Genomic DNA, 27,466 nt, shown 5'->3' on the forward strand with positions numbered 1-27,466 from the left:
GGAGTTTATTTTTTTTTAGTCCATCCTCAACACAAAAAGGTACAGCCCATAGAAGTTAGTACATCACCGTCACCATGCTGGTGTGGAGGTCTGAACCCATTACTGATCCAGCCCCTGGGCCCAGCTCTGGATTATGAGAACACTGGGGGATAATGGCTTCCCGTTTGATTCTTCTTCTCACATCTTTAGCAGTACGTGTAGTCTTTTTTACTCCATATGTTTTTTGCACCGTGCTGACTATTTGCAACAAAACCTTTGATGGGTCTGTGATGTCACCCCTATATCTGAGAAATTTCAGGAGCTGTGTCCTCTGTAAGACTTGTAACAATTTTTGACTTTTCAGAGTCAGGTAAATCTTTCTTCCCCATTTCTATAGGTAAACAAGCTTCCTTAATAATTCTGTGCACCTTGATAAAGGGAGTTATACATTTAGGCTGCAGCCTCCTCGTTAGGCCAATGCACATTACCTAATCTGCTTCATCCAATAAGCATTCAAGTTCTTAACAGCACGGCGCTGAAAAATCTGCATACAAATGATGATCTGGTCAAAATACTCACTTGTATAATCCTTCTGCACACACAGTATTCTCTGGGATTTGTGGTGACATCCAGGGAATTTAAGGACTACCTTCTGTCTCTGTTTTTGTTTTTGGCTCCCTGCTGACTAGTTGTGGGACGAGACTGCTGCAACTTAACTTCCTATGTCTCTGTTAAACATTGCAAGTTATTAAGTTGAGCTTAACCTGGTTCACATCCCTGCTCTCTGCTCTTGTGGTGCTATTTTTATTATTCTGTTTTCCGACCACTCACTTGTTTTCTGATATTTTTTATCTTTTTTCTTCTTTCCCTGGCTGTGACCTCCTGGTAAAGACCCGGCATGACAACTCTTTTTGCCACATGCTTGCTCCACCGGCCAACAGACTACTAAGTGGCCTCAACCCAGAGGCCCATGTGTTAAGGTACCGTCACATTAAGCGACGCTGCAGCGATATAGACAACGATGCCGAGGTCCCCTGGTAACCAGGGTAAACATCGAGTTACTAAGCGCAGGGCCGCGCTTAGTAACCCGATATTTACCCTGGTTACCTTAAAAAAAAAAAAAAAACACTACATACTTACATTCCGGTGTCTGTTGCGTCCCTCGCAGTCAGCTTCCCGCACTGACTGTGAGCGCCGGCCGGCCGTAAAGCAGAGCACAGCAGTGACGTCACCGCTGTGCTTTAAGGCCGGCGCTCACAGTCAGTGCGGGAAGCTGACTGCGAGGGACGAGACAGACACCGGAATGTAAGTATGTAGTGTTTGTTTTTTTTAGGTAACCAGGGTAAATATCGGGTTACTAAGCGCGGCCCTGCGCTTAGTAACCCGATGTTTACCCTGGTTACCAGTGAAGACATCGCTGAATCGGCGTCACACACGCTGATTCAGCGATGTCAGCGACGAAATAAAGTTCTGGCCTTCTAGCTCCGACCAGCGATGTCACAGCAGGATCCTGATCGCTGCTGCATGTCAAACACAACGATATAGCTATCTAGGATGCTGCAACGTCACGGATCGCTATCGTTATCGTTCTAAAGTCGCTCAGTGTGAAGGTACCTTAAGTCTAGATCACTCTACAGCAGCTGAAGTGTGAAGGCCAAGAAAACCCCTGGAATTTGGTAGACTGAGTGGCTATTACTAAGCCTGTCCACAGAAGCCTTATTGAGCGCTGCCAGGCTAACACAAACCGTGCCCTCATGGCAATGATCTGCAAAGTGATTTTACAATTAAAATGAATAGGAAAAACTTTCATGCATTTTTACTTTTGCAGATGTCTTCAAAAATCTTGAGGACTCTTTTTCACACATCAATTCTGCAAATGCAGAAAAAAAAATGGATTCAACATACTGGAAAAAAAATGTAAAAAAAAAAGTGTTTGTTTTTTTTTACATATGAGAAAAAATACCGATATGCGAAATTGGCTTAACGCTGACACTGCATAGTGTTGTGAACTTTCACCATAAAAAAACATAAAGTATAATGAGTTTAGTGATGAGCGAGCATGCTCGGATTAAGTGTTATGCGAGCACATTCGTGTACTAAACTGGTATTTTTGGCGAACTAAAAAAAAAAAAAAAAAATTGCTGGAGTCGCCATAGCTGTATGTGTTGCAGCTGTCGAACAGCTGCGTGAAATAAAGCCGCGAAGACTCAAGCATTTTAATGATTTATTTGATAAGTATGGATGAGATAACCCAAATGGTAATGTTTGTGGTCTGTACCAGATACCCAGCGTACATTACCTAACCCCAAACTCCTATTTTTAGGGCAATGAAATAATTTGCCAAAACCAGTGTGTATTTTATAGTATTCTGGAAAATAAATAATTGGCATCAGTAACACGCTGCCATTTTTAGTCCAAAGAAATAATTTTTCTGGACCATTGTGTGTGTTTTTTTTTTTTTTTTTTTTTTTTTAAGGAGTCTGGATTATAAATAATTTGCATCAGCCGTCACCTTCCAATTTCTAGTCCAAAGAAATAATTTATTTGGACCGGTGTGTGTTTTCTAGTAGTGTTGCAAATAAATAATTGGCATCAGCCATCTCGTTGCCATTTCTATGCCAAAGAAATAATTTTTGTAAACGTGCAAGACTTCTCCCAAGTATCCCCTATCCTGTACAATTCTGTGGCCTAACACATCCGATTATCACATACAAGCAAAACTTGGAAACCTATGTCTTCAGAACAGTTACAGCCTGAAATGACCCTGCTGCCACCTCACCAACGCAAGAGCTGCTGCAACCCCTGAACCTACTGTCTCCTTCCCCATTATCCTATAGAATGTAAGGCCACAAGGGCACGGCCCTCTCCCCTTTGTACCTGTCTGTCAGTATTAGTTTGTTCATTATAATTTCTATCTGTATTTTGTATGGAACTCCTCATGTACAGCACCATAGAATCAATGATGTTCTAAGAAGAAATAATAATAATCCCCGCATGATGTTCCACCCAGTCCTTACCCCTGCCCTCCTTGCCGCTGTACACATGTTGCAGCAGTTGGTACATGTGTTTCGTTATCAGCATCGCGAGAGATGTGCTGCGGTGGTCCGCTGACCACTTGCACTATCCCCCAAGTACTCATCCTCCAACAGGACAAGTGGTTGGACATCAGTGCTCTCAATCTCTTCCACTTGGGCTTGGGCCCATGAAATTACACAGAACGTCCTGACATCTACGTGCAACAGAGGAAAGTGTTTCATTTGGGGCGTGTACACAGAACGACCATGCCCTCTCTCTCTCCATACAGCAGATACATCACCACCACCAGCAAAATGGCCACATCTTCTATTTGATGCTCTTCTCATTGTTTTCAGCCCCAAAAATTGCAGAGTATTACACGGTCTGTATACAGCGAAACAGTGGCCAGCAGATTATTACGCTACCTGTTTTCAGAGTTTCCCCAAAAAATAAATGAAAACACAAAAGAAGTGTTGGTTACTTCCTCCTACTCCACCTCTTCAACCTACACCACCACCTCCTCCTCAACCTCCTGCTCCACTTGGACCTCCGCCTCCTGGTTCAAGATTATAATTTTTTCTTTTTTGCTATTCTATGTTAATTTAAGTAGTTTTCCTATCCAGATTTGTTTGAAGGGCAATTGTTTTATCACCCCCATTGGCTTTTTTTCCAGCCCCCTAGCACTGACTATGACAATTTTATAGCCATTTTTAAAGAACCAAAGTTTGGGTTCCCATTGACTTCTATTGAGTTCGGAATCATTTTAAAGTCCGGTTATGACTTTTCACTGTAGCTTCGTTGAACCTGCTAAACCCAAACATCCTCGAGTGAGCTCATCACTATTGGTAAGTATCTTGTGGTCTACCTTGTAGCCACTAAGAAGTGACAGAAGGCATGAGAAAAAAGGATCAAAAGGTCTGGAAGAGGCAAGTTATCTAGACCACACAAAAGGCAGTATTATGTGGTCTATCGTGTAGCTACTACGATATGAGGGAAGGCAGGATCCAGTAGATCAAAAATCCTGATGGATGCAATTTGCAAAGATCTAGAAAAGGCAATGTTTTATAGTTACACAGACTGAGAAGTGTTGGAAGGCATAAGTCAGAGAAAGCAGTTATATTCTAGATTAGGCATGTTGCAAAGTTCTACACCTTGCAAAGAGCAGAACTTTGAGTTCTAGTGGGTAGCCTCTAGGAATTGATGGAAGGCATGATCTAGAACTCTCAAAGTTCTAGACCACACAAGGAGCAGTATTTTGTGGTCTACCATGTAGCTACTAGCCCCCCGAGGAAGCGATAGCGAAACGTGCGTCGGGGCCTCGGCGCGAAGCACAGGCATTTGAGACATCTAAGACATGGGTAAGAGGATTTGATTAGTTTTTACGCTAGCACTGGCTGACTCTTATACACATAACCGCCTTTGGATATACATTTCTGCGGTCTTTTTTTCGGTGGGACATGGAAATTTGATTAATTCACATGGTTCATAAAAAAGTCCTATATAGAACCCAGCCTACATCTATTAGTGCATCCTGTGTGGCTTCTCCTACTTTCCTTGTGTCTAAGATCAGGGCATTTGACATGACTGTCATATTATTGGATTATTGATCCCTGATCTAACTATTTTATATCTGTGTGGTCGCACCATGGTTGCATTGTTATTCTCTGGTTTTAAACTGTATATTTTTTCACAATATGTGTAGTGTAACTTGTTTACATAATTTTAACAAACCATTTGCCCTGATTTACTGTATTGAATAAAGTTCTTTTTGCACTTTTATACTAAGGGGGTTGAGATTGAATTTTTTGGTTATTCAACATGCACACATATATTTTGACTAATTAGCTAGGGATTTAAGCTCCCGCATGTTCTCTATTGTTAATCATATTATATGGAGAGTTTCTCTAAAATATGTTCCCCTCATTTCATTCTGGATCTTGCTATGTTCTCATGTAGCTACTAGGAAGTGATGGAAGGCATGATTCAGAGGTTCTGGAGGATGCAACTTGCAAAGTTCTAGACCTTACAAGGAGCAGTATTTTGTGTTCTACCATGTAACTTCTTAGAAGTGATGGTACGATCCAAAAGATCAGGATGTCTGGATGATGCAAGTTATCTAGACCACATAATATTTTTTTTTGTCCACCATGTAGCAACTAAGAATTGATGGAAATCATAGTCCAAAAGATCCAGATAAAGCCGTTATATATGATGCAAGTTGCAAAGTTCTAGACTTCACAAGGAGAAGATGAGTGAAGCTCAATGCCAAATGCACGTAATATTGGAGTGATCTCACTTCCTCACCGGTTGCTCCATTCTAGTTCCTAACACCTATGAGATTGCTACACTTAGGAGTCCACTTATGTTAAAAAAAAACTCCCAGCATGACTACATTTCTCAATGAAGGCCTCAATTTAGCATTTTTTGTTAAGCATCACCCAATAAGCGTTGATATGGAAACAGCAAGTTCGCCTCACTATGGTAACAGTCGATGCAAGATATTAGTCTACCGGCTGGAAGTGCTATTCACAATGTCAAGCCATATACAGGTCATGGTTGGGGGGGAAATATCATTGTACAAAAATAAAAATCAATATTTAGCTATTGGGGCCTTTTTCTGGAGATTATTTGGTGCGCCAAATACCTTTCCCTTTCAACATTTTTCTTTTTTTTTACTTTTACATATTATAAAAAAATTTTTTCAATTTCTTCAAACTGTCTTCAGAAGAGATCTGTAGATTCAGGATAGGTATAGATGTCCAAGAGCAGATTAGATGACCGGTTGACCAAAATTGCTCTCCATCGGCTTGACAATATCTTCTTGTTACAAATTAGCTCTGGTTAGAATTACTAAAATTTGGTCTTGCAGAAATCCCCTGCCTGTGCCTTCGGCATTCATTAGCTCCCTTATATTCTGAATTATAACTCTGCTTTGAGAAATCACAAGTATAATCTTCTAACACATATCTTTGACATAACACCAGACCGTTTTGCCTGAATTTCCCCTTTTAATTTTCTAGTTTGGATCCTTTTTTATCTACTTAAACGTGTGTGCAGCGCCCCAGGGTCCTGGTCGTTGCAGTAATGTCATTCTTCCACCAGGGGGAGTGATGTTACGTCTGATGGCAATAAAGAAGATCACTTTACCAGGTATCACAAACCACACAACACACTTCACACTCCAGGCCGCCAGGGGGAGCCATGTTTCTATTTATTATCACAATTAGGTAAAACTGGTGGTTTGGACAGGACGTTAGGCAGAAGTGAGCTGGGCTTCACCCAGTGGGCTGCTATCTGAGCTCCTCTCAGGTAGTGGGTCCCGAACAGGGGTGGGATCCTGTCAGAGGCCTAGACAGAAGGACTCAGAGCTGCGCCTGCTTACAAATGCGGCAGCGTCCTAAGAAAGAGACATTGAAGGGAATTGCGTTGCTGAGAGTGAGAAACGAAGTCATAGCAAAAGGAGAGGAAATCAGAAGGAGTTCTGCCCTGTAAAAGGCTGCCTCCTTTCTGAGGCACAGAAGCCGGTAGCCGGAACACCGAGGGAGTCATCGTCTCCAAGCCTGGCTCCAGAGACCGGCAGAACAGCTAGTTCCATATTAGCTGCCCGACCTTATACCCAGGAGGCACGGTGGCAACTGTGGGGGCCGGGGCGTGATAGTGTCCCTATAAAAAGCCTCAGGCCATAAGTCATACGGGTTTGTCCTATCCTATCCATCAGGGGGACAGAAAGAGAAAGACATAACATCCAGAACAGTTGTGAGGACCTTACCGAGATGCACAGCAGGGAGGTACTACAACACCAAGGCGCTAGAGGAAGGCTACTGATTTCCACCTGGATAAGGGGACTCTGGATTTGCCTTCAGACCAGCCGGACTCTGCCTGCCCTGTGATCTGGTGCTTTGGACTGTGGACACTGAACCTTCAGTAAAAATGTAAAGAGACTGCAACCTTGTGTCCTCGTTCTTCACTGCGCCTCACACCATCCACCATCTACACTTCGGGAAGCCCTGCGGATATACTTCACCTGTGGGAAGGTATACCAACTAGCTGCCATAGCATCACCCCAGCGGACCCCTAAGCAGCGTCGGTCACCCTGACCGAATACCACGGTGGCGTCACGAACATTATCCCTTTAAAGACCTTCCCCCCATTTATCAACGGACGCCCTTAGGGCCACGGACCGGGTCAGCCACCATGACATCCCCCTTGAGAACTGAAGGGCCCAGCTCCGAGTACCCCACTGCCCTACTGGGAGCGATCCACATGAATTTTGGGCTAAAAATTAGTTTTTTCAATCTGGGTTTCATTAACAATTTGGCAATATTTGCCTCCTGTAGTCTCCATGGCTGCAGAATGAGTGACCTCAGAATCCAACATTGTGCCCGCTCCATACTCCCCCTCCAGTCAGCGCTCACACAGGGTTAATGGCTGCGTTACACCGCGTTGCAGTCCGTTAACGCTGCTATTAACCCTGTGTGACCAACTTTTTACTATTGATGCTGCCTATGCAGCATAAATAGTAAAAAGATCCAATGTTAAAAATAATAAAAAAAATAAAAAATCATTATATACTCACCTTCTGTCGGCCCCCGGATACAGCCCAGGCCTTTCCCGCTCCTCGCGACGGTCCGGTCCATGCATTGCAGTCTCGCGAGATGATGATGTGATGATGTAGCAGTCTCACAAGACCGCTACGTCATCATCTCGCGAGACCGCAATGCACTCTTGGGACCGGAGCGTCGCGGGGAGCATTGGTAAACGCCTGGGTTGGATCCGGGGGCCGATGGAAGGTGAGTATATATTTTTTATTTTACTTCTTTTTTTAACAGGGATATGGTGCTCACATTGCTATATACTACGTGGGCTGTGCTAGATACTGCGTGGGCTGTGTTATATACTATGTGGGCTGTGTTATGTACTACATCTCTGTGCTATATACTATGTGGGCTGTGTTATATACTATGTGGCTGTGCAATATACTTCATTGCTGTGCTCTATAGTACGTAGCCTGGGTTATATACTGCATGGGCAGTGTTATATACTACGTCTCTGTGCTATATACTACGTGGCTGTGCAATATATTATGTGGCTGGGCAATACACTACGTGTCTGTGCTATATACTACGTGGCTGGGCAATATACTACATGGCTGGGCAATATATTACGTGACTGGGCAATATGCTACGTGTCTGTGCTATATTCTACGTGACTGTGCTATATACTACGTGGCTGGGCAATATACTACGTGTCTGTGCTATTTACTACTTGGGCTATGCTATATACTACGTCGCTGGGCAATATACTACGTGGCTGTGCTATATACTACGTGGGCTGTGCTATATACTATGTGGGCTGTATGCTACTTGGCTGTGCTATATTTCTCTGCTGTATCTGTGCATCATGAATCGTGGTATGTGTTAAAGAGGGGGGCCCACTGAGACTCTTTCACCCGGGGCCCTCAAAAACCCTGGCTTCACTGATTGGTCACTACCGGCCGCGAACAATCAGCGACAGGCGAAGTCCGCCCGCGAGCTGGCGTGGAATTTGAACGAAGCTTCGCAAATTGGTTGTGGCTGGCCGAATCCGGTGTATAAATTGCATTATTCTGAAAACTTCACAAATAAACTGCATACATATTCTAGAATACCCGATGCATTAGAATCGGGCCACACCATCTAGTATTAATATAATATGCATTATTTTCTGTACTGGCCATTGTACACCTTGAGTATTAAACTCTATATGTATGATCTAATGATAATTTCTATACTACATTCTATTACTGATTTATCTTTAGCTCCAATTAGTGGGTCCACAGGGGTATAGTGTGCCCTTTGTTTACAGCAGCATGTTGCATATTTTTTCCCTCTATTCCTTCTCCTGTGTTTTTTCTGATTTATTGTATCATGAATTTTAACTAATTAAGTTTATAATAATTCTTTTTGATATATCTTTGAACTAGTACATCATTTTATTGCCTTCAGCAATTGTTTCCCATAGTACTCCTTGCAGTACATCACACTCCCCATAGTCCTGCAAATAGTAGAACACACTCCCCATAGTCCTCCATATAGTATAATGCAGCCCCCATAGTCCTCCATATAATACAATGCACCCTCTATAGTCCTCCATATATAATGCACAGCCCATAGTCCTCCATATAGTATAATGAACCACATAGTCCTCTATATAATCTAATTCACCCCCATAGTCCTCCATATATAATTCACAAGCCTATAGTCCTCCATATTATTATAATACACAGCCCATAGTGCTCCATACAGAATAATGCACATCCCATTGTCATCTATGTAGTATAATGCACCCTCATATTCCTCCATATAGTATTATGCACCCCACATAGTCATCCATATAGCTTAATTCACCCTCTATAGTCCTCCATATATAATGCACAAGCCCACAGTCCTCCATATACAGTATAATGCACAGCCCATATTTCTTTATATGGTATAATATAATACACAGCCCATAGTCCTCCAAATAGAACACACTCCCCATAGTCCTCCATGTAGTATAATGCAGCCCCCATAGTCCTCCATATAATATAATGCACCCTCTATAGTCCTCCATATATAATGCACAGCCCATAGTCTTCCATATAGTATAATGAACCACATAGTCCTCTATATAATCTAATTCACCCCCATAGTCCTCCATATATAATTCACAAGCCTATAGTCCTCCATATTAGTAAAATACACAGCCCATAGTGCACCATACAGAATAATGCACATCCCATTGTCATCTATTTAGTATAATGCACCCTCATATTCCTCCATATAGTATTATGCACCCACATAGTCATCCATATAGCATAATTCACCCTCTATAGTCCTCCATATATAATGCACAAGCCCATAGTCCTCCATATACAGTATAATGCACAGCCCATAGTCCTCCATATATAATGCACAAGCCCATAGTCCTCCATATACAGTATAATGCACAGCCCATATTTCTTTATATAGTATAATATAATACACAGCCTATAGTCGTCCATATAGTAGTATGGCCAGCGTGTAGTCACTGATTTAAAAAAAAAAATACTCTCCTTCCCTCCACTCCCCCGCTGTGTGGTGTCCTCTTCTAAAGCCGTCAGCTGACTTCAGCATGCAAGCAATGGGAGCGCATGACGTCTCTGCTATGCGCCGTCGGTCACGTTCACGCTGACCTCATATGCTCACCTCTCTCTGGCACTGTGTATTGCCACGTATGGGCCCTATGGGCACACCTCAAGCTGACGTATTTGCCAGCATTGAAGGGCCCTTCACCCGCCGGGCCCAGTCGCAGTGGCAACTGCTGCAACAACTGTACTTGCGCCCCCTGGCTGTGACCTTTAGATAAGCGACAGTATGTGGTACAGGTTTCCTCTAGGTCACGGCAGCGGAGCCTCTCCTGCACATGTCACAGGGACCGGTCCAATCAAAATTCTAGAATAGATTTCTGTCAATGTAACAAGACAGCGACTGATTAAAAGTATTTCAAAATGTATTCATAAAGATATTTCCTCTTTTTTATTTTTTATTCCTTGAGAATCTCTTTATTGTCAACATGTTTGGAGAACATTGAGAAAGCCACATCTGGAAAACCCACAAAATGCATTTATCTCCAGAATATTAGAAGAAATAGAGATTTGTGACTAGTTAAAATAAATATACACAATTTTATGCATAATTGTCCTTTCTTAAAGGGGTTCTTCAATATTTTTTACTGATAACCCACACTATTCTTAATGAGTTGGAGTTTTGTCCGGGATCTACAATGAAGTCTTACATCACCCCCTTCATTTTTTACATCACCCCCTTCATGTCTCATCAGTATGATCCATTCATTCCCATTTAATTGTAAGAAATGAATGAATGGCGGACCTACCGGGGGCCCATTTTGATTGCTGCTGTAAGGCCCCCCTCTTTCCTGTCCATATGAACTAGATCCACATTTCTGATGTTTTCCTCTAAATAAGTGAATAACTAGCCGAGCTAAGAAGCCCCATGATTATGTAAGCCGGAGATTAATCCCAAGACTCACAGCCTCTGTTATGATCAAGGACACATTTACAGTAATGCGAAATTCATCATGACACTGAGGGATTATCCCCCAACATTGGCAGCTTGTCAGCACATGTACCGGGTCGTCTTTAGTCCTGCGCAAAGCAACATCTGCTATAAAGTACCGAAAAGTGAACAAGCTTATGTTCCTAGCTAAGAAGTGAATAGTACAGAATTTATGCAACTTTTCATAAACGCATGCTCAGTTGATGACCAAGGCAGTGACTTAAGGTGGAAAAAAAGTAAACAAAAAATTAACACTTTATTTAAAAGTTACTACAAAGTGCTGACTGCTAGGTGTCTCTCTCCTGTCTAATTTGCTGACCACTGCCTGTCACGCGTAATTTGCCTTTAGCGACACAAACCTTGGGATGGATTACACTGAGTGTAGGCGGCCCTATATCTCACTACACTAAGTGGGGGTGGGTCTGTGTCCCCCTTAACTGGGGGCGGGTCTGTGTCCCCCTTCACTGGGGCGGGTCTGTGTCCCCCTTCACTGGGGGCGGGTCTGTGTCCCCCTTCACTGGGGGCGGGTCTGTGTCCCCCTTCACTGGGGGCGGGTCTGTGTCCCCCCTTCACTGGGGGCGGGTCTGTGTCACCCTACACTGGGGGCGGGTCTGTGTCACCCTACACTGGGGGCGGGTCTGTGCCACCCTACACTGGGGGCGGGTCTGTGTCACCCTACACTGGGGGCGGGTCTGTGTCCCCCCTTCACTGGGGGAGGGTCTGTGTCCCCCCTTCACTGGGGGAGGGTCTGTGTCCCCCCTTCACTGGGGGCGGGTTTGTGTCCCCCCTTCACTGGGGGCGGGTCTGTGTCACCCTTCACTGGGGGCGGGTCTGTGTCCCCCTACACTGGGGGCGGGTCTGTGTCCCCCTACACTGGGGGCGGGTCTGTGTCACCCTACACTGGGGGCGGGTCTGTGTCACCCTACACTGGGGGCGGGTCTGTGTCACCCTACACTGGGGGCGGGTCTGTGTCCCCCCTTCACTGGGGGCGGGTCTGTGTCACTCTACACTGGGGGCGGGTCTGTGTCACCCTACACTGGGGGCGGGTCTGTCCCCCTTTATTAAATGGGGTCGGGTTTGTATCTCCCTACTTTTAATGTGGACTGGTCTGTATCTCCATAGATTAAGAATTGGTGGGTCTGTATCTCCTTACATAAACTAGTAGCAGGTCTATATCTTCCTACATTAACAAGGGGTGGGTCTGTATATCCTTACATTAAGAAGTGGTGGGTCTGTATCTCCTTACATTAAGTGGGGGCGTGTCTGTGTCTCCCTACATTAAGTGGGAGTGGGTCTGTGTACATTAAGTGGGGGCATGTCTGTCTCCCTAGATTAAGTGGGGGCGTGTCTGCGTACATTAAGTGGGGGCGTGTCTGTATCTCCCTACATTAAATGTGGGCTGGTCTGTATCTCCCTACATTAAATGTGGGCTGGTCTGTATCTCCCTACATTAAGTAGGGGTGGGTCTGTATCTCCTTACATTAAGTGGGGGCGTGTCTGTGTCTGCGTACATTAAGTGGGAGTGGGTCTGTATATCCTTACATTAAGTAGGGGTGGGTCTGTATCTCCCTATATTAAATTTGGGCTGGTCTGTATCTACCTACATTAAATGGGGGCGGGTCTGTATTTACCCACATTAAATGTGGGCGGGTCTGTGTCTCCCTACATTAAGTGGTGGCAGGTCTTTGACTCCTTAGAGGAAGTGGAGGTGGGTCTTTGTCTCCTTTCAATAAGTGGGGGATGGTCTTTGTCTCCCTATAGGAAGGGAAGGGAGGGCGGGTATTTGTCTCTGTTCCTACTAGACTATTAAATCCCATCTATGCATAACACAGAGTCGAGCTTTCAGTTTATGGCAGGCATGAGCAATGTATGATGAGAAGTGAGAAAGAGAAGGTTCTAGCCTTTATAGAGCTGGCAGAATGCTTACAAAGAGGAACCTCTAACTAAAAAAAGAGAGACAAATTACCAAACATGAGAATCAGGATAGTTCTTGGACATACTAGAGATAAGTGTACGAAAATCAGTTTTAATTTGTTGTGGATGATGATGGCAGCAACACCCTGCTTTGGTCTGGTTTTGGTCAAAAGTTACGGTTTAAATTGGACTAAAAACTGTGGCTATTCAACTTTTTAAAAAGCAACAACTCCCATCATGCTATGACAGCCATATTTACACTTGATCTGAGAGAACTTGGGAATTCCGAGCCATACTGTACCTTCAGTTCACTGGTCCCCACTAGAGTTGGTGAGAATCAATTCTTTCAACTTGTCTCTTTAGAGAGGAACAGGACTAGAACTCTAGTGCCACCTATAGGAAGTAGCAATTCCAAAAGTCAATATTGGCCCTCTAACGAGCCTTGTCACATGACTTGGGATAAAAGCCAAACCAGAATCTCAATTTACAGATGCTGTGTTTTGGGGTACTGCCCCTCATCAGTGCAAAGTGTGAGATCTGGTTGGCTGGTTGACCGGGATCCAAGGGGTAGTGTTTCTCCTTGCGAAGAGTGACATATCAAACCTGACATGCCAAGGTGAGGAGACTTTTAAGCCTTGTAATGCTCCTCTGGGAAGTATGCAAATTGTCTCTTCATACAGTATCTCAACTTTGCACTAATGAGCAGCAGTACCCCGAAACAGTGTCTGCAATTTGAGATTTTGGCTATAGCTTTTATTCTAAGTCATACGACAAGGCTCGTTAGAGAGTCGATATTGCCTTTTATGATTGCTTCTTCCTATAGGTGGCACTAGAGTTCAAGTCCTCTTCCTCTCTGAAGAGACAATTTGCATATTTACCACAGCAGCACTGCAAGGCCTAAAAGTCTGCTCACCTTGACATGTCACTTTCCACACCAAGAAGCATTACGCCTTGGATTTCAATTGTTTCATCCATGTCAGTGATCTATGACCATCAGACAGGAACCCTGAGATCAACCTCTGTCCTGATGGCATCTGCAGCTCTTCTATTGACTAGCCGGCTTGGTATAACGTCATGTGTGACATCACGCCAGTCCGGCTAATCAAAAGAAGAGCTACGAATGTCGTCCTGTAGGATTCGGCCCTCAAACCTCCAATCCAAGGACCTCATATTACTAACGTGGCTGATGGACTGGATCCTGCAAATCAATTCTGGTCTCCAGACACCTGGGGCAATTTGAGTGCCGGTTGTGACCCCGCTAAGCCTCTGAATCTCTCAGGTACTAAACATGATGTAACCACAGTCTCAGGGATAAGTCACCAGTAGGTATAGTAATTAAATCATCCTATAACATAATCACATAGACATTGATTAGTATCCCAATAGACTACCACCAAAAGGAAAAGAAGCCTACAGACCAGGGCTCAATCTGGCAGCCCGCATTCTGGCTTGTCTGAATTAAGCCCTAATTCTTGTGAGACTCGTTTCCTTTTAGTAATATCCTCCTGAGATGTGATAGAACATGTTCTCTTCAATACCTGGTTCCTTCGCTTTGCAGGACTGCAGAAGTATCCTCCCTGGTTACAATGTCATTGATGTCACTGCGTATTGATCACTGTCACCACTTCTCAACTATATATCTGTTGAAGAACCTTTTCTTTCACATTTGTCCCTATTGTACTTGGTATTAATGACTTTCTTCAATGCGGAGGAAAACGGAATACAAAAGAATGCTGAGCCTTACATTCAGTGCCGGCATATACAGAAAAAGCATTGCACGGGGGTGAGGAGGCCGACACGGCAAAAATCACAATAATGCCCCTACTGGAGGTGGTTGGGATCACCACACCCCAGGGATACCATTAGGAATGTTACGCTCATGCCCTGACTGAGTAGCGTGAGTGAGGGGGTATTGTGGCCCCACTGTGCTACAAACCAAACTACCCTGGAAGGGGCATGACTAAGCAGCTACCTTGGTGTTCACTGGAGCCTCTGATAGTGAGGTCAGACTTGTGCGGCAGGTAGCTGCGAGGTACCACTCCAGGGTGGTGTCTGGATGTGGCTGCTGATCCCACTGGATGACGGAATTCTAAGACAGGAGCAGGCAACGGGCTCGACTGGCAGACGGCTATGGCTGAAACACTGGTAGGCGGGCACGGCTGGCACTCTGGCAGGACAGGTACTGATTTGGTAGGGACAGAAATACGGGCAGGTATATGGAATATGGAAACAGGTACAGACCTGTTCAGACTGGAGGGTATATGGGAACAGGTAGGGACCTGACCTGCAGGTTGCAGAACGGAAGTAGAGCAGGACCACAAGGTTGCGGAGCCAAAAGCAGAGATGCTGGTTTTAGTGCTGAGAGCTGAACCGCAAGGAGCGGATGCAAGGCAGAACCACAAGAGGCAGAGCAAAGACCAAAACCGCAAGAGGCGGAGCAGAGAGCAGAGCCAAAGGAGGCAGAGCAAAGAGCAGAGTAGAAGGAGGTGGAGCAAAGAGCATAGCCGAAGTAGGCAGAGCTAAGAGTAGAACCAGTGAACACAAAGAAACACAACGGAATAGGAAAGGCTACAGACAGGGATACTAACGGACACAGGTATAGGACAAGTACAGACGGAGTCAGGAACGGGACAAGGCACAGAAACAAGGACTCAGACCAGGGTACAAAGCCCCACTTGGTGGCTGAAGCAGCCAAGGTACAAAGCCCCACTGGGTGGCTGACACAAGAGTAATAGCAAGACAGGACCTGGCACCTCAGCAGCTAGACACAAGTGGTGGGAATGCTTTAAGTACCTGATTCATCTTGGCAATTGGCAGGTGACACCTTAGGAAGGTGCAAACAGTCTCTATAAGAGCCAGGGAGTGCCGGCGCCACCCTCCTATGCACACAGCCAGGAAGTAAGCAGAGAGCAGGCACAAGAAAAGTGGTTCACAACATGGAGCAGATAGAAAGCAGAAATCACAGCATGGCCTGGAGGGGTAAGTAAGATGGTGTATCTGCCTGATGGGAGATGGAAAGCCATGCAATGATGCCGGCAGGGTTGTTACAAGGAATAACATTACATTGTTTTGTTAGAGAGTCAACATTATAGAAATGGTCATACTGGCCAACTGGAGGGTGGGAGATCCACCAGGTTGGCCCAGGATCTAATATAAGAATTGGCCCATGCGGCCACAAAGATGTATTTGTTCTATGTAGCTGTACGGCAGGTAGAGCGTAGCTATAAGGGGTGAGGAGGTAGTTTTTGCACCCGGGCTCTGGTGTCAGAAGGTGCCCCATAAGTGGCACCTGATATTTCGGGGGGCTCCATTACAAAGTCTCAGAGGCTTCAATTTACTCCACTGATTATAAGCCTTTAGTCTTATCTCCTCTCAGTGGTCTCAAGGTCAAAGGTATAACTGCAATGAGTTGCATCCAGACCCGTGAGCCTATAGTGGCACAAAAAGACCCTTTGGCCCATGAGAGTAGACCTAATGGTTGCGGACCCTGATGGGGACTTTGATATGGGGCCCACGAGCATCAAGTTATGCTACTGCTCAAGGTAGTCCAGCCCGACCCTCCAGTGCAGATTAGGAGGCTTGCGGTGGAGGTTCATAGCTTTGTTAGAAGGGACTGTCAATGAGATATAGGAGCTGTTTGGTTGGGTCTCGTAGCGGAAAACGTCCCAAACTATACTCATACCTGACTATGACAAGGAAGGAAGCAGATGATCACATTGATGGACTAATAAAGAGGTTCTTATCCTTATGGTCCCCTCTATAAACCACAGTGGAGAGCCACTACAATGACTCTCGCTCCTGATTGAAGCCTTTCCTATAAATAGTTGATTTTCAGACTTTTGGGACTTTTTCTCAAACAAGTAAGAAGTCAATGACTTAACCCTTCAAGCTCCAAATCTCTCTGCAAACTACAAACTGTCAATGAAAAAGTTGAAATCCCTTGTCAAGAATTATAGAAGTGATGGAGATAGATCTCCTCCCTCTCTTGGCACATTAACCTCTGCACAGCATTCTCACAACTAAAATATTGTCTTAAAGTAAATAGGTCATGGAAAAATGGCCTATTGTCTAAATCAGATTTTTGTGTTTTTTTTTTGCATATCACAAACTTTTATTAAAAATTAAAAATCTTATAAATCTTGCAATTCTCACACTGGCCACTAGGGCTTTTAAACTGTAATTTCCTGTTGTTTAAGGAAACAATACATGTAAATTATCCACAATGAAGAGACCCCCATCCCTATCTTTTGTATTAACGCATGTAATAAGGGTGTACAAAAGTAGTTGTGAAGAAGGGAGTGGGGGATCAGGAGCAGTTGTGACATCACCTATTGTGTTGGTGGATTTTGTGTTATCAGCTGTGTATAGAGGTGTTATCAGGCATTGTTATCCTGCCTCTGCTGATAAGCAATCTGATGTAAACTCTTCCTGAAAGGACAGGAAATATGAGTCTAAAGTAGCCCCAGTGGACAGTGTGGATATTGAGATTAATAAATGTGTTTTAAATAAAAATCATATGAAAAATATAAATAAAAAATAAAAAAACACATAAAACTTGATTTAAACAATAGGTATGATAACAGATTCCTTTAAGTGCCATCCTTCCTATTGTTTGCCATTGAATTCCTTCTATTGTTTGCTGTTATCATCTTTTGGGCTAAAGAGAAGCCAACTGTAGTCGTAGTCACCACTTGCAGAGTAAAAAAAAAAATCTGCCCAACATCATCTTATGTTATGCAACAATGATTTAAAATCAGTGACAAACTTTATAAAAACCATTGGTAGGGAAACCGATGCTTACTATTCATGAACCTTGTGAACAATTGATGGTGTCTGACACTGGTAAAAACTGCCATTTATTTAATTCAAATTAAATAAATCCCAAAATAATAAAAACATAAACTGATTTTGAATGAAAACCATAGAAAATCCTCAATCTGACATTGTAAGGCTAAAGCTATAATAATCTTCTGTAGATAAGTCCACGTATAATTGTCCTAAGCCGACACGGAAGGAGGACATCCAGTCTTGAGATACATTCCCATAGAGAACCTTAGATATTTCTTCAAAAAAGGATTCGTAAAACATGGCTGCATGCTTCCAGAAACAGCGCCACCACTACCACAGGGCTGTGTCTGGTATTGCAACTCTGCTCTATTGAAGTGAATGGAACTAAGCTGCAATATCACTCACAACCTGTAAGCAGGGGTGGCGCCACTTATGGTAGGAAGCAGTTAATATTTTCGAGTAATATGCCAAATGATATCTGATATATAGTTTTCTCTCCCGGTATCATCACCAACTTTATAGATGCAGAGCAATTTGTGCCATAAACACCATCCTGTCCCTAGTCTAACCCTATCTATACTATATTCATTGAGCGGCTAATTATTGTTCTGCATATTAAGAAGGAACAAAGGTAAATATTTCCCCTCCCCAAATAACTGAAATGCTTTTTGTAGAAAATAATAGCAAACAGCGCCACTAATGCCTGCAGGCTGTGTCTGGTATTGCATCCAAGGCTGGCGGGGTTGAAGGGTTCCAGTTTGGCCATTATTACAGTTTATAGCGTAAATCCACAACTTTTGCAGCCGCCTGATTGACCATCACTCACTGTTCTAGTCCTTGTAGCTCTCAAGTGTAGCACTATTATTTTCAGGGGGTGCAGTGAGTGTCGCTACTATTTTCAGGGAGCACGGTGAGTGGCGCTACTATTTTCAGGGGGCACAGTGAGTGGCGCTGTTTCTTTTCAGGAGACGTAGTGTACGGCACTATTAAATTCAAAGGTCTCAGTGTGGGACAATATTCTATTCAATGAGTATAGTGTGCAGCGTCATTATGTTCAGGGGACATAGTGAGTGGCGCTATTTATTTCTACGGGCAGAGAGAGTGGCACTTATCTACCGGGCACAGTGTATGATGCCATTATTCAAAGGTGACAGTGAGGCAGCATTCTACTGAAGAAGTATAATATGGTCAGCATTATCTTCAGGGGACATAGTGTGTAGCACTCTCTATATTTCTAGGGGACACAGTATGTGGCAGTATTATTTTCTTGGAGACCATATGTGGCAGTATTATTTTCTGGGACACAGTATGTGGCAGTATTATTTTCTGGGAAACAGTATGTGGCAGTATTATTTTCTGGGACACAGTATGTGGCAGTATTATTTTCTGGGAAACAGTATGTGGCAGTATTATTTTCTGGGACACAGTATGTGGCAGTATTATTTTCTGGGACACAGTATGTGGCAGTATTATTTTCTGGGAAACAGTATGTGGCAGTATTATTTTCTGGGAGACAGTATGTGACACTATTATTTTCTGGGACACTATATGTGGCAGTGATATTTTCTGGGAGACAGAATGTGACACTTAATTTATGGGAGACAGTATGTGGCAGTATTATTTTCTGGGACACAGTATGTGGCAGTATTATTTTCTGGGAAACAGTATGTGGCAGTATTATTTTCTGGGACACAGTATGTGGCAGTATTATTTTCTGGGAAACAGTATGTGGCAGTATTATTTTCTTGGAGACAGTATGTGGCAGTATTATTTTCTGGGACACAGTATGTGGCAGTGTTATTTTCTGGGACACAGTATGTGGCAGTATTATTTTCTGGGAAACAGTATGTGGCAGTATTATTTTCTGGGAGACAGTATGTGACACTATTATTTTCTGGGACACTATATGTGGCAGTGATATTTTCTGGGAGACAGAATGTGACACTTAATTTATGGGAGACAGTATGTGGCAGTATTATTTTCTTGGAGACAGTATGTGGCAGTATTATTTTCTGGGACACAGTATGTGGCAGTATTATTTTCTGGGAAACAGTATGTGGCAGTATTATTTTCTGGGACACAGTATGTGGCAGTATTATTTTCTGGGAAACAGTATGTGGCAGTATTATTTTCTTGGAGACAGTATGTGGCAGTATTATTTTCTGGGACACAGTATGTGGCAGTATTATTTTCTGGGACACAGTATGTGGCATTATTATTTTCTGGGAAACAGTATGTGGCAGTATTATTTTCTGGGAGACAGTATGTGACACTATTATTTTCTGGGACACTATATGTGGCAGTGATATTTTCTGGGAGACAGAATGTGACACTTAATTTATGGGAGACAGTATGTGGCAGTATTATTTTCTTGGAGACAGTATGTGGCAGTATTATTTTCTTGGAGACAGTATGTGGCAGTATTATTTTCCGGGACACGGTATGTGGCAGTATTATTTTCTGGGACACAGTATGTGGCAGTAATATTTTCTGGGAAACCGTATGTGGCAGTATTATTTTCTGGGAGACAGTATGTGGCAGTATTATTTTCAGGGGCACTATTGTATTCATAGAACAAAGTGTGGAACAGCATTCTGTTCCAGGGGCGTAGTGTTTGGCATTATGTTTAGGGGGCAATGTGAGTGGTGCTATTATTTTTAAGTATGTGCCACTATTATATTCAGAGGACACAGCATGGGATAGTATTCTATTCAAGGGGTATTGCCTGTGGCATCATTATATTAAGGAGACAATGTTCGTCACAATTATTTTTAGGGGACGCTGCATTGGATACAGTTATATTCAAGGAACATAGTGTGTGGTACTATTGTATTCAAAGGTGACAGTGAGACGGCATTCTATTCAAAACATCTGATATGGTCATCATTATCTTTAGGGGTCATAGTCTCTATTTTCTTGGGAAACAATATGTCACACTATTAATTTCAGGGAGACAGTATGTGGCAGTATTATTTTCAAGGGACACAGTGTGTGCCACTATTGTATTCAGAGGGCACAGTGTGGCACAGCATTTTGTTTCAAGGGCGCAGTGACAATGTCTTTTTTTTAATATTCAATTGAATTATATTATATTGAATGTATTCCAATCTTTATTAATAATTTACATGAGAAACCTTGCAATTCTCACACCGGCCACTGGGGCTTTTTTTTAGACTCTAACTTCCTGTTGTTTCAGGAAACAACACATGTACATTAGCAGCAATGATCAGACCCCCGACCCTATTGTTTGTAGCGAAGCATCTAATGTGTGCAGAGGTCATTATGAAGGGATCTGTGATGTCGCCTAGTGTGATTGGTGGATCCTATGTATCAGTTGTATATAGAGGTGTTACCTGTCATTGTAATCCTGCCTCTGCTGATAAGGAGCCTGCTGAAAACTCTTCCTGAAAGAACAGGAACTAAAAGTCTATAAAAGTCCCAGTCGACAGTATAAAAACTGTAAGATTACTACTTTTTAGTTTTTTAATAAAGATGGTGATGTGAAGAAAAAAAAAGTTTACCAACATATTTTAAAAAATACATGTAACATAAAATGAAAGATAATTTTCTGACAGCACATTTCTTGTAATTACATCTAAATATTTATGATTCTAATAATCCAGAATACATTCTAATCTTTGTATTATTTATTTGCATTAATGCTGGAATTCTACAGAACACTCGGTTCCATCTTTAATTGTGACATTAAGGCAGGAGCATCCGAAAAATAAGTGCCCAGATTCTGCGATTCAGGCGATGGTGATCAGTTATGGGAACATTAAATGAAGCTAAAAGTCAAAGGTCAATAATAATAAAAAATCTCCAATGGACTAGTCTGCCAGCAGCTTGTTAGTCAGCGCTGGCCTGGAGGTCATTTCTCACTGGCCACTTACTGATAAATACAGGTCACCGCACGGCTACCTATAGGCGTACAGCAGGAATGGCGGGTATCACGGCCGGAGGGGAGAGCGGTGGTCTTTTCACATCGGCCTGATCAGGTAGACACAATCGGTAGCAGTATAATTTGTTTGGGTGTAAAGGCCATGTACAGAAGCATGAAGGGTCCATATAATTCCAGAGACCCCCACATAGTCAAGGGGGATTAATCTATGCACACAATGGAACCTCAGTATGAATACATACAGATACAGGGATGGATGGATGGATAGATAGATAGATAAAGGGATGGATGGATGATGGATAAAGGGATGGATGGATGATGGATAAAGGGATGGATGATAGATAAAGGGATTGATGGATAGATACAAGGATGGATGGATGATGGATAAAGGGATGGATGGTTGATAGAGAAAGGGATGGATGGATGATAAAGGGATGAATGGATATAGGAATGGATGGATAGATACAGCGGTGGATGGATGTATAGATACAGGGGTGGATGCATGGATATGGGGTGGATGGGTAGATATGTGATGGATGGATAGGTACAGGGGTTGATGGATGGATAGATACAGGGGTGGATGGGTAGATATGGGATGGATGGATAGATATAGGGGTGGATGGATAGATACAGGGATGGATGGATAGATACTGGATGGATGGCTGGATGTATAGATATAGGAATTGATGGATAGATACAGGAATGGATGGATAGATACAGGAATGGATGGATAGATACAGGGGTGGATGAGTAGATATGGGATGGATGGATAGATACAGGGGTGGATGGGTAGATATGGGATGGATGGATAGATATAGGGGTGGATGGATAGATACAGGGATGGATAAATAAATACAGGGGTGGATGGATAGATACGGGATGGATGGCTGGATGTATAGATATAGGAATGGATGGATGGATAGATACAGGGGTGGATGAGTAGATATGGGATGGATGGATAGATATAGGGGTGGGTGGATAGATACAGGGATGGATGGCTGGATGTATAGATATAAGAATGGATGGATAGATACAGGAATGGATGGATAGATACAGGGGTGGATGAGTAGATATGGGATGGATGGATAGATACAGGGGTGGATGGATAGATACAGGGATGGATGGCTGGATGTATAGATATAAGAATGGATGGATAGATACAGGAATGGATGGATAGATACAGGGGTGGATGAGTAGATATGGGATGGATGGATAGATACAGGGGTGGATGGGTAGATATGGGATGGATGGATAGATATAGGGGTGGATGGATAGATACAGGGATGGATAAATAAATACAGGGGTGGATGGATAGATACGGGATGGATGGCTGGATGTATAGATATAGGAATGGATGGATGGATAGATACAGGGGTGGATGAGTAGATATGGGATGGATGGATAGATATAGGGGTGGATGGATAGATACAGGGATGGATGGCTGGATGTATAGATATAAGAATGGATGGATAGATACAGGAATGGATGGATAGATACAGGGGTGGATGAGTAGATATGGGATGGATGGATAGATACAGGGGTGGATGGATAGATACAGGGATGGATGGCTGGATGTATAGATATAAGAATGGATGGATAGATACAGGAATGGATGGATAGATACAGGGGTGGATGAGTAGATATGGGATGGATGGATAGATACAGGGGTGGATGGGTAGATATGGGATGGATGGATAGATATAGGGGTGGATGGATAGATACAGGGATGGATAAATAAATACAGGGGTGGATGGATAGATACGGGATGGATGGCTGGATGTATAGATATAGGAATGGATGGATGGATAGATACAGGGGTGGATGGGTAGATATGGGATGGATGGATAGATATAGGGGTGGATGGATAGATACAGGGATGGATAAATAAATACAGGGGTGGATGGATAGATACGGGATGGATGGCTGGATGTATAGATATAGGAATGGATGGATGGATAGATACAGGGGTGGATGAGTAGATATGGGGTGGGTGGATGGATAGAGCTTGAGAAAGGTCCACACTCTGGACTGAAACATCGCACATGGGCCAATAAACCATTTTTATTTTTTCTACTGGAGTGCTGCCTTCATTTTTCTGGACAATAGACACAGGGATAGATAGTTGGATAAAATAATACATGGCTAGACACTGGGATAGAAACATGGATGGAAAGATGTGGTGATGGATAGATTGGACCTCCAGTAGATAAATGTGCCATTGATGGGTATGATTATATGCAGAGGATAAATGTGATTATATACAGAGTATATCTGTGATTTATATATAGAGAGGATAGATGTGAATAAATATATATATAAATCGTGTATATATAAAGAGAGAGGATAGCTATGACTATATATAGAGGACAGACATTAGTTAGTACCCCGATAGAGGGACAGGACAGAGATGTGACACAGATGGAGGTGACAGATCCATAGATACAATGAGTGATGTCCTTCTCTGAAGCTGGACTCTCCATTATTAATGAGCAGAATGTAAGTGATGGTCCAGATGGTGAATAATAGAAGGGAGGTATTATTACAGCACTGACTATAAGCTGCATCAGTGCCCCCATTATTACACCCCAGCCTGAGAAGGGGGGCACATCCAGCCGCCCCGAGGACTGAGCAATATAGTAACTTCATGTCCACGGCCTAACTGAAAATGAAAGGGCCGCTGTGCTGGCGGTGGAGGTGAATGCCTCGTTAGCAGAAGTACTTCCAGATCACAACCTGCTCCTCTAACTAGTCACCTGACTATGCTGGGATCTGTAGTGCTCCACCACCTTTATAGCATTGGGAATGTGTGGTCTAAATAAATGATAATATTCCCTGCAAGCCGTCAGGATAATGGTGGCCATATTGGTTGTCACCCAGCTTTCCCAGGAACAGATGCACCAAATGTCCCGCTGAGTAGTAACATGATAGATTTCCAGGCACTGACAGAACATCAGCTTTATTATGGCAGACGTCCAGGTACAATGCGGCTCTGTGAGATGGTGCCCACCATCAGCAGAAAGGCACATGGATGACATGGAGGGATTGGCATCATATGGTCAATATTCATCTGGTACATCGATTTACCACAGGCATACACACAGAGGGGCATCACTATAGGGCGTGCAGAGGTAGCAGTCATGTCTGGCCCTGATGTCAGGACTGTAAATGGCCATAATGGTTAGGAGACCCCATAAAACCTCAATGCCTCAGTGCCAGTCTTTCTCGATGGCTGATGCCCGCATTACTGATGGCAGGGTGCCAATGTGAAGGGTTGGCTCAGCGAGACCTGATGGGTACAAGTTAGCACAGAGGTGGGTAGAGCGCGGCACATTGGCAGCCCTGGCTCCGTCATATAGCCTGTTCACCATGTCACACCCCCTCACATGAGGAATGCACAAAAAAGGTGAAAAAAGTGGTGCATGAAGGATGGCACAGCCAGCGCAGATGCCACAAGCCAGCAATGCAGAGAGTTTGGGCCATCACCACCTGGGCTGCCTTGATAATGAGTGGGGAAGGTCATTCTGGGGTAAATCTCCATTAAAGGAGACTTCAGATGATTGACCAGATCCGGGCCTGCTATCAGAGGTGGGTGTAGAGGAGATGTTAAAGTCAAAGAGATCGGACATTGCTTCCCGAAATCCCAACATGTCACCAGAAATAGAAGAGGACATCCCACCCTGCCCGATCACCAGGCCTGGATCAGTGCAACAAGACCCCCCTCCATTCCTCCCCACCATCGTCCTAATTAAGTGCTGCTGAGATACCCCTCTGTCAGTCCGTGCAATCCGTCCAATCAGGATTGGGGACAGGCTGCTTTCGGTGTCGGAGCAGGATCCCTCCCCTTACCCTGCAGTTGAATAAAAAGGAAAAAAAAAACACGACATTGCAATGCAGCAATAGATCATCTGTGGTCAATGGACCTGGATGTCCACCTCCATCCCAGCCATTCCCTACAGGCACATGCCTAACCTCCTCCAACCCATGTTCATCTGCAGTGAGCCACTAGTGTAGCATCATCATCATCATCCTCATCATCATCCTCCAGTCCCTGCATTGGGATGGGTGTTGTGTGTCCTCCTCTCCATCCTAATTGAGTCAGGAGGAGAGGAGACTGCAGAGCTAAGCCGTATCCCACAAGGTCTCGCCATCCTCTTCCTTGACTTCTGTCCATTGCAGATGAAGTGGTTCATGTTCTCTCCAGCCCTTCCTCCTCTCCTAAAAAAAAAATCACCCTAAACGGGTGGAACCCTAACCCTAACCCTAACCCTATCCTCCTACCCATAATGAATGGTACCTGCAGAATCTACTGCATTAGCCCTGCACAAGTGACCATCTGTCAGAAGGCAGATACTTTACTTGTCATCATTGCAGCAATTGATACATTTCATGCAGCAGAAATTGGTACAAGATGTTAATAATAATATGCAACAATGTATCCAACAAGCCATAATAATAATAAACCAGGCTGCCTTACCAGGCCATGTTAGGAGGAGGGAGGGAAGACAGGAATCCAGGATAAAGCTGCCCTTCTTATTCTCTCGTCTGAATCAAAGGAAGAAAATGAAAAAGCTGGAAAATGATGTAAAATTGGTTCCAGCAGCTGATACTGGAGAACTACATGCCTCATGGATGGAGCCAGAACTCTGTGCTGTAGTCCATCTGCAGACTTCAGCATCCCAGGAGAGCGGAAAGGGAGAGGGATTGGGGGGGGGACGAGGAGGGGAGGTCCGAGGATGCCTATTAAAAGCAAAGCGAGAGGCTACGCTAGATAATCACCAGGCGGATTCGCCATGGGGGACGTAAGGGGTTAATGCCCAACAGGGCAGCAAACCAAAAAAAAACTATTGTTTTTATGCGGCTAGCAAAAATGTCTTTTTTGTTCTCGTCTTTCCCCCCCTATTTGTGCTCGTGGTACAACCCAAGCCCACTTCATTGGTGATGGCACTGTGTGTTATCACTGATTCTACCTGCAATAGCTTTTCTGTGTTCTGCAAAGCTCATGCTGATAGCATTAGCATCCCCCCACCCCCCCAATCCAAGACTACTTCCCTCTCCGCCAAGCCCCCCTCTAATCCCCCCCCCAAAAAAGAAGGGATGAAGAACTAAAATTAGGGCAACTTGGAGGGTTTCATCCACCGAAAGGGTTAAAGGGGGGCTCCTTATAGTGAAAAATGAGACATCTCGGAGGAAGGTGACTTAGAAGGACAAATTAACCCTCCCACCGTTGGGGACCTGGAAAGCTCAGGAGAGGAGGAAGACCCTCTCCGATGACATAAGGACAGCAGGACACATTACGTGAGACATGAAGATGTCATGCTGATGTCACGGAAGACATTCATGTCATTACCAGGAGCTACGTAACCTTGCCTGGGTCACCTCCTCTATCCGCCACCTCCTCCTACATGACAAGGATTCCCGTTCCTCCATCGGATTCATTTGTATTTTTTGCAATTTTTAATTTTTTTTTTTTTTAAAGAATGATCTCTCCCTTTTTTCTCTTTAGGACATTTTTTTCCCTACCCAGCACCTATGGCTGGAAGATCTGATGATGTGAGCAAAAGTCCACAAGCAGAACCTTCAGCAATGCCCTTGACTGTGTCCTTCAAAAATTTCAGTCATAGTCATTGTGATTCATTCATAAAGAGAATAGAGGGATTTACACAAGTAGTAGAACAGGCCGAGATAGCATTGAGATGTCCTTCATTATCTTACACGTCTGATGCGGTGTCGGTGCACTCATTTGCCTAACAATTGCTGCTATGTGGAGCAGATGGCAGCGTAACGATGGCTTCTA

At 43.8% G+C, this 27,466-nt stretch overlaps 1 protein-coding gene across 7 annotated transcripts in view; it reads right to left on the bottom strand.

The window, feature by feature from the left end:
• ATP2B3 (ATPase plasma membrane Ca2+ transporting 3) overlaps positions 1–26,361 on the bottom strand; it is a 315,248-nt gene extending 288,887 nt beyond the window's left edge. For 2 of the 7 annotated variants that reach the window (XM_069748300.1, XM_069748303.1), the window contains exons 1-2: positions 26,295–26,358; positions 26,147–26,214 (exon numbers count right to left, since the gene is read on the bottom strand). The gene's annotated coding sequence lies outside the window, so the exon portion shown is untranslated. Of the gene's footprint in view, positions 1–26,146 lie in introns of all 7 variants that reach the window. The other 5 variants (XM_069748306.1, XM_069748302.1, XM_069748301.1 and 2 more) reach the window with 5 other exon arrangements.
• Between the last annotated feature and the right edge of the window lie 1,105 nt (positions 26,362–27,466).

The sequence above is a fragment of the Ranitomeya imitator genome, chromosome 2, assembly GCF_032444005.1.
Source record: "Ranitomeya imitator isolate aRanImi1 chromosome 2, aRanImi1.pri, whole genome shotgun sequence".
Taxonomy (NCBI): Eukaryota; Metazoa; Chordata; class Amphibia; order Anura; family Dendrobatidae; genus Ranitomeya; species Ranitomeya imitator.